The sequence below is a fragment of the Varroa jacobsoni genome, unplaced genomic scaffold (genome assembly GCF_002532875.2).
Source record: "Varroa jacobsoni isolate VJ856 unplaced genomic scaffold, vjacob_1.0 scaffold_858, whole genome shotgun sequence".
In the NCBI taxonomy this organism is placed as follows: Eukaryota; Metazoa; Arthropoda; class Arachnida; order Mesostigmata; family Varroidae; genus Varroa; species Varroa jacobsoni.
In genome coordinates this window covers 529,967-541,383 of record NW_019213760.1, presented here as the reverse complement: position 1 = coordinate 541,383, position 11,417 = coordinate 529,967, and the positions used below count along the sequence as shown (strand labels likewise).

The following is an 11,417-nucleotide window of genomic DNA, read 5'->3' as shown; positions in this document are numbered from 1 at the left end:
ACCCGATGAATCCGGTTAGAGATGTTATAAAGATAGCAGTGATCTGGAACTCGAGCATCTGCGCCACTAAGGGTAACGCTAGTATTAATGAGCTTTTACGGATACCGTATGAGCTCACTTTAATAGTTCCGGAAACTAACGGACTCGGAGTCAGTGTTCTCGATCGGGCAGCCGACACGATCGCAAAACACTCGAACTCAGTCCTATCGCATGGGCAGATGTCGAACAGGACGAAAGTGGGCGATCGCAAATCGCCCACGACGATAACGACGACGCCAATAGACATCAACCGTAGAAAAGAAGCAGTCCGAAAAGAGAAATCGTTGGTCCGTTCACCTGTTGACTGCAGCCAAAGACCACCTGCATCGCTCATGGAAAAAAAAATAGCTGGGGTTGATACCTCGAGTCAGACGCTGGGCCACCCTGTACGATTGTTATGCGGGTTTTACATCGCTAAATCATATACGAGCTTAGCGCGTACCGCTGAAAAAACTATTCGACAACCCTGTTACCTCTAACGTATATGTCTAAATAATAAAGCGGCAAGCTGTTGATGATTTATATGGGCATAATATTCTTCCAAGGATTATGTAACAATTACGTACACTACACCTCTATTTAGAAATATGACCCAAGAAGGGTATTTTCTAGAGGGCTGACAATGAAGGAAGGAAAGAAAAATGGCAAGTGCCAAAAGTGTCCGTCTAGCAACCGTATATCAATTTTATTATTTAGTTTGCGTGATGTAAACTCTGATAGGAACTTGATTCGGGCCACCTATTTTCTAATTTTGATAGCTTGAGCCTTTGAGGCCTATCTGTTATTAATCAGTGAGGATTAGCTGTTCCTAAAGCAAGCCGTTGTCGATTTTATCTAGCACTGTCGAGGCTTAAAGTGTACTACCTGTTTACTGGTTTGTCGTAGTTTTTGATGTCGTCTTTAATCATTGAACGATTAACGTGACACTGTCAAAAAAACACACTTTACCTTTGAAGTAGTAACGGCGCTTTCATTAAACAGGGACAATACTAACACTCGAAATTTTTATCGGCGGCTTGTTTGGCGTGCTTTTCTGTTTCAGTCTAAGTTGCCTACTACACAAGAAGCAGGACTTCTGTTTTGCTCCCAATGTGGTATGCAGTAGTTGTAATGATGCAGTTGTTACGTACGATATCACTATGTATTTACAGTAAAGAATAAACCCACTGGAATCAACCCGTGAATCGGTGGACGAACGCTTTTGGCACCCGTATTATAAGCGGTATTTTCTAATATCGTCGTCAATGTTAAACACGTATTGACGCTACCTTTATATATATATATATATGATATGATATAGTAACAATTGAACGTACTTGTAATGGCAGACAATTTGTCAAAGCGTTGTAGACAAATTAAAACTTCGGCAGGGGAAAAGTAAACAAAGGTCCCACAGTGTTGTTCCGTACAGAGGTGTTACTCGATGCTTGCTCGTCGATATGATACGATTTACCATTACTTCTCTCTACTCTAACCTTTGTCTACTGCGGTGAATACAATTTTTTAGTTTTTTTTTTATTTTACAACCATATATATATGCAGTGAATAAACCCAGCCAGATGATTAGAGGAATTAGGTGAGAGAACGACTAATGTTAAGCGAACGACGAACACCAGCAAATCTAAAATTACTTCCGAGTTCATGCTTTCAAACTTCTTCTCATGGCTAATGTATTTGAGATTGAGTTTTGCTGCTTAGGCAATCAGGGAGACAATCATCGAGACAGTCATGTCATGGCCACTCGACCTTTGCGTAATATGTTAAAAACACGTGCCTTGTTTTAGTTCCAAATTGATTGCTTAGTATACCTCTTCACGTTTATCCCCCCTCGCACGGCCCCGACACGTGCACGTCCGTTCCCAGGGACTGCTAATTCTCTCTGGCAACTCTATAAGATGATCTACAATCGTTTCTATGAAAAGTTTCCTTTAATTCACAAGACGACAAAGCAGTGTCGCTTCATCAGATATGCTTGGTCGGTCCCATCTCGTTATTCGCGTCCTTCTGCCATCTTTGAGGCAATTAGAAAATCGGACATTTATTTTTGGGGGCTCGAGAAGGTACTCTGAGGAAGGTGTCGCTGTCATAAACGAAAACGTGTTCGATAGTTGGGTTGCATAGCAGTTTACCAGCTAAGGCATGGTCTTCACGAGTGTTCGATGTCTATGAAAGAAGCAGAAGATTATCAACGAGTGTTAGCCAGACGGCGCGCAAGCCGGCCGAAGAGGCTGGCGTCGGTAAAGATGCGCTCCTTCCATGCTCGAATGATGATGAGCGTTTTATTAGAAACAGGCAGTGTCGACGATTGCAGACGGCTCCCTTCGCGGAAGCCCTGATTCCGCTCTCACGATTGATAAATTCCAACCCACTAGAGTGGGTTAAAAAATGTTGAACGTTATAAAAACGGATCCCCGTTGCATATGGCTACATCTACCGAAGGGCGTTCGCGGCCCGGCTGTTCCCGATTATGACGAGGTTTTGTAGAAATATTTCGTCAGCAAGACACGAGCTGGAATATCGTTTGCAGAGCTTTAAAGCTGTAGATGCTAAGATGTGGCTCGGGGGGTATGTGGCCGGTTCTCGCATCGAGGTTGATAGATTGACTTGAGTCGATGCAACCGCAGCCCATCGGGTAGACTGTCATTGATGCGGAACGTAGCCTGGCTTATCAGTTACCCTGCATAGTCCTGGCAACATTCAACGGGTTTGTCCCGACGTAGTAATCTGCACTCACCTAAAATAAATATCGAATTTAGTTTGTATAAGATATACCATCACTTTAAAAAAAGGACTTCAGTAGTAGCTGATACTTAGGGAGGCGGCAAGGTGGGAGAAATATAAAATAACGAGTGAATTTCTGTTCGTTGTTTCAGCACTATTAGGTTAAAAAAAAGATGAGGGTTTCGTCACTTGTTACCTGTCTTATGATTTAGGTTATGAATCATTCGTCCCTAATGGCTGGCATTGGTTGAGCGAACTAACAACGAATTAACTTCGCGCGTTGGGCCTTTGCTTGCTTGGTTGAAGTCTTGGTTATTCAACAATATATCGGACGAAGATAGGCTAACAAGGGTAACCAAACATGTTCTTTTGGCCGTACCTGACAAAGAGTTTTTTTCTTCTTTTTTTTTATTCTAGTAAAGAAATTTTTTTATTCTCTAACTTACACTATCGCCCATGCAAGCATTTCTAGTCAGCTTCCATGAGCATATTAACCGAACAGTAGAACGAGGTCGTCAAAGCCGTCTAAACGTGTTGAATGCATTTCTGTACGTTTGACATGAAGTAGTCCTCTTTTCTTCCTTTATTAAATATGCTTTATTATATATAAATGCATTATTAAATCTGAAATTGTCAAGTCTGTTCTTCGCTCAACGTTTGAGATGGAAACTTCGTTAGACGATGCTACTGTGTTGGTTCACTGGCCGTCTATCCTGAATGCTACGGACACAGTGGAAAACTTCCTACACACAACGCATGCGCTACATACATCTTTATTATATAATTACATATATATCTTTCTACATAATGGACACCGGTATCGCATTCGTCTACGGGAGCCTAGGGACACGCAGTGGATTAGATGCGCGCATTCGGCCATAGAAAAATTTTGTGCTGGAAGCCAGCCGCCTATATATATATTTAGTAGATTCATGAATGAATGAATGAATGTGTAACAACCTAAAAAGCTGATGTCGAGTGTTTTTTTTCCGCAATTCTAGTTTCAATTTCACAAGTGCAGTCTCTGGTGTACCTGGCGTACGTGCCATTATGCAGAGTAAATTTACGACAGCAACTTGTAGCTTGTATCCTATAAGAAATGAAGCGTGTGTCTTAACTTAAATACATTAATAAACAGTTATGTTTTTACACCCACCATTGAGGTGGTATCAGGCCACATCCGTTGATATACGATCCATCTCGGCAACCTCGTGTCGGGCGCATAGGGTGCGGGAGGCTCTTTCAAATTGTGCCGCTTTAGGTATCTATATTTCCGTTTTAGGGTATCCTTTACCTCGTGATATTGGCAAGACAGAATCACAGATAAACATGGCGCAGTGTTCTAACAGTTCCAGTCGAAACTTGATCGTAAGTTACTTTGCTATGGTGTTGTTACTCTGTGGCATCAGTAGGAAAAAAGGATTTCAAGCGCGGCTTGGTTGCAACCCTTCATAGGATGACAGTTTTACTTTTGTTTCATATTAGAGAACTGTGCATTGTTTTCCTCGACGTATAGTTCAATGAAACGCATTTGTTAAGAGCACAAGTTAACTTGACAGAAAGATTCCGCAACGCAGTGTGGGTATCCAACTAGCTAATACATTATAGATACTTTTTACTTATTTAGATTAGTACATAACACTTTTTTGCTATGTACGGACGCTTTCAAAACGTACATAAACAAGGGTTACGTCACATATATGATAAAACAACTAAAATACGGATGGGAGTTAACCTGTTTTTCTGCTGCTTACTTTTTGAAACACAGCACCACAGCATTCAACGAATCAAGCTCTTATACAAAACCCTTTTAACTAAGGCAAGCTTCTACCACTGTTCTGATTTGTCTATTCTATGCGAGTTCGTTAAGCTTGCGTGATTTGTTTCCTAGTTCAACACGGTACGCCGGTCATCTTTTGTATTTTCTCGGGGCGCTAGAACTGCTTCTAGAAGAGAAATCAATGAAGAATTTGAAAAACCTACACACACGCTATGCTGTGCCCATAAAGTGGCGCTACTGACAGTCGCGCATGTTAGCGAACATTAAACAGCAAAAACAATTTGGAAAAGCCGCCAACAACATATAATAGCTACACTGTTTATGCGGCGTCAATTATAGTGATCCTAAACAAATACGAATCGTTTGCGGGAGATATGCTACTGTCGAAAAGGGACACACAAAAAAACAGTCACTGTATCAGCGGCAAACGAAAGCGACATAGGCAAAATTAGCGATTTCTATGGGACTATATGGGTCGGGAAAACTTTAGCGAACGAGCAGCTCTGTCGCCTTCGGACGAAGCACAATTGTGTAGTACATATGAGCATAATGAACAACAGGACATAGGCCAGGAACTAGTTGTCAGTCTATTAATATGCGAAAATATTCATTAAAATCGAAATTATCCTGTCAATTAAAGTTGTGAGAACGACATTAATTTTCGAAGAATATTCCGTTATATAAAATAAATAGGGACAGTACTGCTATAAGTTTTAGAAAAGTTCAATTAACCATATGGTTGTGCTGTAGGTACGTCATCTGAACCGGGATTAGAAATCCGGTGTGATACGATGCTCTCACATACTTACCTCCCTACGAACTCGTATAATACCCTTCGCCCACGTTTGTTTGGGTTGTTTTCTAGTAGATAGCATTATAATTGTTTTTCTGCAATTTGAATAACAGCTCGATCATGTGAACAGATGCCAACGCATTTACGTGAACTTGGCAGTAGGACACTTCCTTTAAGTTTGATTGTATGTCTATCCTCGATATCCGTTGGATACTTTCGGGATTCTGTCACCCCCTGCAGGAAGTACCGGGGTCGAACGAAAAAGCACCCGGGGTTAGGTGATCCAAAATAAAAACTGATGCCATTTACACATGTCCCATATCCTTCCTTCAAGCCTTTAAGTTTGACCCTACTGTATATTTAGGCATTTTTGTGACTTTTTTTTTCTTTTCTTTTTTATTTGTTTCGTTTTTCATCAACAAATCTGATTGCCTAAGTGCGAGTGTTTTGGCGTCAAAAAGATGATGATAGTCCGAGATATTGAACCTAGGCTATTAAGCTGATAAGCCGGCGCCCGGATGCTTCAGACTCAATTTTTCCGTTGACAAGCCCTTGAAATTCCATACTCAAGTGTAAGTTTAGTTGACTTGATGCTCTGGGAAGCATCGGGAACTTACTGCTAACAAATACTTCTGCGACCATTCGTTCACCGACATCGCACTTTCGCTTCCCGCGGGCCGCCCTAGACTTAGAACGATTTTATCGTGCATCAGATAATTTTGTCACCATTTCTTAGTGTTCTTCCGACCTCCCATGGATTACCCTAAATTTCATTGGTTTTCACCATCGGGCCGCCTATAAGCATTGAATACAAAGAACACACACCTCTAATCCCACTTAGGACTGGTCCTAGCCCTGTTTCTGCGTTATGCTCAAAATGCCGTTAGCTACATCCGCGGCAGTCTTTCCCCTTTCGTTAGTTCACGCCGAATGAAAACTTTAACGAGCTCTTTATTAAAGGACATCTCAGGAAGTAAACTTTTTTTTTTTAATACATTTTTTTCGGTCGGACACCTTGGGTAATAAGACTTTTCGCTCTTGGAAGGGCAATTTGCAACCATTCGGTATCTTTCTGTACGCACTCTTACCAGATTTACGCAATAGACGTTTTGTTTCTTCAATTAGTAGTATGACTAGTTGACTAAATGATCTATATATATATACAATGATTTCATATGTAACCAGCACTCTTTCTTCTGCCCTTGCATTAATACAAGGGTCCTGTAAAGTACAATTTCCTCGAAGTTCGTACACTCCAGGTTCGAATTGCCACAAACTAAATGATGGAAATTTTAAATGAAGCTGAGGGGCAATGTGGCTGCTAATGACTTCATCAAAGCCCAATGGCTTGCAGCACACGAGCAGCGTTCATGGGTGCCAAAACCCCGCTTGAAAGAGATCGCTGGCAGACTTTAAAATCTGCACGTGCTGTGAGCTTGGTTAGAATTTAGTAACGTGAAAAAAAAAGAGTCATCAGACATACAGTCTTAAAGAGGCAAAAACAACTCGTACTGTTTAAACGGTTTTGTGGGGTTATTACGAGAAGTTTTAACCGATCGCCCGTTGACGACAAGAACGCTATGAGATCAGCGTTTCCGCCGACCGGTTTTCTCAACGACCCGCCGCGATATATCGACTTCAAAAGGAAAAGGCTGACCTGCCCTAAACGGCGCGACCATTTAAAAGAGTCCTTAGGTTTCGTGAGGGCCCGCGTTTTTGCCATTATCCACAAACGCGGACATGACGAATGGTGATTAATATGAAGGGAACGTGAATAAATTTTAGGTTAAATACATTCTGCTCTTAAATTACATAAGCAGTGCTGCTTTAAAGATGTACACAAAGTAACAATTTTGTCCGCATGATTTGCATTATAATATGTATAACTTGCATGTACAATGCAAGAAGGATCCGTTAATACGTTTGATCGACTGATTTTTTGTACATTAGAATCATAGATAACATATAGAGTAATGACATAATAGAGTTAGGCATGCCAAAAGTGCAGACCGCCTTATCTAACCAAATGTATTGGCCAAACATTCGTACATTTAACATACTTATTTCGTAATTTCCACATGCTTTGGTAAGAGAAAATCCGCCTTAACGTCTTAAACTCCTCCACGCGGAACGGGCAAAACAACTTTGTTTCCACTGCGGCAGCTGTGCCCGAGCTCAACTTCGTTATACCTAGGATTTTTTTATTCCCATGCATATCTTGGCGCTAGACAAACGTGTATCGTCAACGATAGTCAGAAAGAAAGCTTTCTGACTTGTTCTGTCACCCCACTACCTAGAAACCATACAACCCATAGCACTGTAGAAAAAAGATTTCCTCTCTCAAATTTTCACCATCGAGTATCGTGACGCGCTCTCTCTAAAAACAACATTTACCTAGGTTAAATCTTAGAGCCGATCGAAGTCGGCATCCGAAATCGAAAAACTTCAGTCAGCTGTAGCCTACTGAGCGTTGGGGTGCCAAATTGGTCTTCTTTTCGTCTTATTTAACATGCTTTACCTCAAAGCGAACCTATGCCTGGCTTGCCATGTCAATAGCAACAAGACAGGAAAGCAATAGTAAAATCAATCGGTGCGGCGAAACGCAAACGATTTCACTACATTCGTTTGTTGGAATATAGAACGGCCGTTACGGGCGGACACGAGATGAGCATATGAATCGGGAAGTTTTCAAGTACAGCCTAACTTAGATTTCTGTAGCAAAGTTTTATGCAAACAAGTTGCTGATTAATAAACTAACTTGATTAAATAGCAAATTATAAGCTGGCGTGAAAAGTAGGTGACGCAAGGCTTCGCGTAGCAGTGCCCATGCAACGCTATAGGCACGTCATGTCACCTAAACCTAACGATGCATTAGGCAGATATCACATATGATCCCCTTTGAATTAGAACAGGCCAAAAAAATAGTACATTGAATATTGAATAAATACAGATAATTTGGGCAGTAATTATTCCATGTGCGATCAATTTGTGTAGAGCGTATACCATTTTTGCCTACCATTACCATTGTTCCGGTTGTTGAAGAGGTTTTCGTAAATAATGTTAAACTGGTTACATAGCAGAGACGATCAGAACATTATTATTACATGGACGTATGTTTTTTTATTATTTATAAGTGGTAGAAATAACCTACACAATGTGTGTCGTTTAAGTGTTTGAACGGTCACTTAGCCTCGTATGTGGCGACCGGGACCTCCGATCAAACCAGTAAATCCATTATCTATTTTGGTTACCATTAACTCTCTTGTTCAGCACGTTCTACCGATAAAGTTTCTTTGAAATTTTAAGTCACGTAACGATGTAGACCTACGCAAAATCGCTCCCTCAGCTAAGGCTGACCTTCTCCTTAAAAGATAGGAAGCCCATTGCACTTGATTTGTTCCTTTTAAGATATGGCTGTATCGGTGTTATTGGCATATCGAACCCATAGATCACTTTGTGTGCCCTTCCAATGAGAACATATGAACATTTGCTAAAGTCAAGCAATGGTAATAGAAGTTGTTGTCCTAGGGCTTGCGCCTTATCTTTCAACCTCCTTTCTTATGTCCTGGTGTGTGCGCCGATGAAGCACGTCGAACCCTTCAATCTCTCAGAGTGAACCCTGCCCAAGGCATCTATTGTCTCTTGGACCTGGTCATTCGCTTCTTATTCCCACTAATATCCCCGCTAGTTGCTAGCCGCTTCAGCCTAACTGGGTGGGGTGGAACTGCGAGCCTCAGATAAGAATACGACACATTACTAGCGCCTCGTGCAGCTGAGCCGCGTTATCTCGTAGCAGTTAGCCTGACCCTGCCTAGCCAAAGACGAACACTTAATGAGCGAACTAAGTATACGATGTACGTACGTACAGTTCACGAGCTTGCTTTGGTCATTGTATATATAGTATTATACATGTAGTTCGGCTAAATGCCGTGTGCGCAAAGATGGGAAATTCTATTACTGTTATTGAGTGCAAGGTCAGGGAAGCCGTGTCAGACCACAGCTGCCGTTGCTACAATAGAACGACCATCTGGGTGATGGTGACAACAGCCAACATTTATAGTAGGCGCACCAACAAAACAAGCGGTTATCAAGCACAAAAGCGGGGCGCATAAAGGCGCTTATGTGTTCTATTATACGGTCTTGTCCTAAATAAAGCAAGTGGTAAGAAATTTTTCGCAGAAACAAAGCGTCTTGCTCTTTTAGCAGTGGCTTGAAGATTGTGCGTTAGGCATATCCGCTAATCCTGGTCTGTTTTCCTTGATGAAGCTGTACTATGTCATTAGTGGAGAGGTAATCCCTTTTTGTCGCCTGGCTAAGTGAGGTCGAGAAATCGAATTAAAAAATCGTGTTACGAAGTATGACCAACCTGGTCTATTTTAACATACCAATACAGGATAAAAGTATCCAACATTGCGGTTAAAAGCATGTCTAGACAATTTGACAAGTGTTTGAATTACAACGAAGCTTGAGACTGTGCCTTCTCTTATTCAGCTTGGGAAGACAGGAAATTTAGGATAGTCCTACTTATAGTAGGGAAGCATGTTTAGCTAGACTATAAAATTTTAGAAAAAATCATACACAACGCCAGACTCGTATGTATCCAGCTCGCTGTGAAAGAGCGGAACACGTTTCGTCTAAAACGAAGAGTCACTTTCAAACGTTTACATCATGACGAATAGGACGTATTTTGACAAAGCTTTCGCTCGTGCTACACATTTACCCTTCGAAATATATGGTTAGCTCAAGCAATCGTAGGACCAAAAATGACTGTAAATCAATTCAGCCCAAATAATAATGTATCTATATGCAGAAAAAAATATCGGCAAAATATATAAGCGGAGCAACGGTGCCGCTAGGTAGCAAAGTATTACCATTTCATATAAAATAACTTCAGCCACTCAAAAAGGACCTCAACGGGAAATACATATTGTCATGAGGCTTTCGACCGTTGTGTCAAAATCGGCCTTTACCAACAAAATAACAAAGTAGTTCATTCAAAACGCGAGTCTTTTCACTAAATCTATTCAATATGATTATTCTGTTATAGCGTTAGCCGTCTCGATATGAGCAACCTAAACCTTGGTTAGTTGACCGATTTCACTACGAACTAGGCCTTGTTGATTGGGCCGAGTTAATCCTAGTCGGACACCCGCTTTTGCTTCGAAATCTTCGAAATCGAAACCTTTAGCTAGGAAAGGATATATACACTTTGGAAATAAGTCTTCATTCATTTAGATTACTAGCTCTAAAGAAAATGCAAGCTACAGATATGAAGAACATGTTGACATAGAAATTGGTTAACTACTAGAGAGGCTTATATAATTACAGTGAGCTCGTAGGACTTTTTTGTGCAAGCTCCTGAGCATACAGTCGACTGATGTGATCTGTAAGAGAATAGGAAGCACCTTCAAGTGAACGGTATTAATCATAGTACAAACAGATTTTAACCCATATACAAACATGTATTTGTTTCTCTAAAGGAAACGCGCTGCAACAATTGCGCAGCTCGTGTATCAGTTTCATATACATACACATCATACATAACGGTTACCACAGAAGTGACAAAGGTCGTGTCCAAATCAAAAATTCAAGAGGCAATCAAACAAGAAAACGAATTCGCATCGAAGTGTCCAGTTTTTGAAGTTCTTCATACTTCTCATAGGGATCTAAATGAAATATTTCCATTGCACGAGGCTGGCATCTACTTGGCGAGCCCGGACCATTGATGGATGCTGAAACGAAGACCACCACAGCGGTGACTATCGTAAGACTCAGTTAAGCCAAACACCGAAAAAGCTCAAGCAAGTCCGTATGTTGAAAGTCGAAATAAAGGTTCGTTCCGTCACCCTGTCCTTTTTATGTATTCGATATAGCAATGTATTGCACACAACTCTTTAGGTAGACCCGAACAATTGACGGAATCCAAATGATTGTTGGAACAGGGGCAAACCAAATTGAGCCGCCTCGCACTCACTCAGGGAGAACAACACCGGCGGGTCTACTTACCAGAATCGCTGAGCAATCGGACATATTGTTCTGTTTAACGTCGTCGGTGCCGCTTTTGAAAATGAGCGCGGCGTATGC

General features: G+C 41.2%; 1 long non-coding RNA gene across 1 annotated transcript in view; it reads right to left on the bottom strand.

Annotated features, from left to right (window-relative positions):
- Positions 1-548: 548 nt before the first annotated feature.
- The window catches only part of LOC111264431 (uncharacterized), a 70,199-nt gene continuing 59,330 nt past the window's right edge, over positions 549-11,417 (bottom strand). Inside the window, exon 2 of the long non-coding RNA XR_002682858.2 lies at positions 549-2,773. This is a non-coding gene — a long non-coding RNA (uncharacterized LOC111264431). The remainder of the gene's footprint in view (positions 2,774-11,417) is intronic.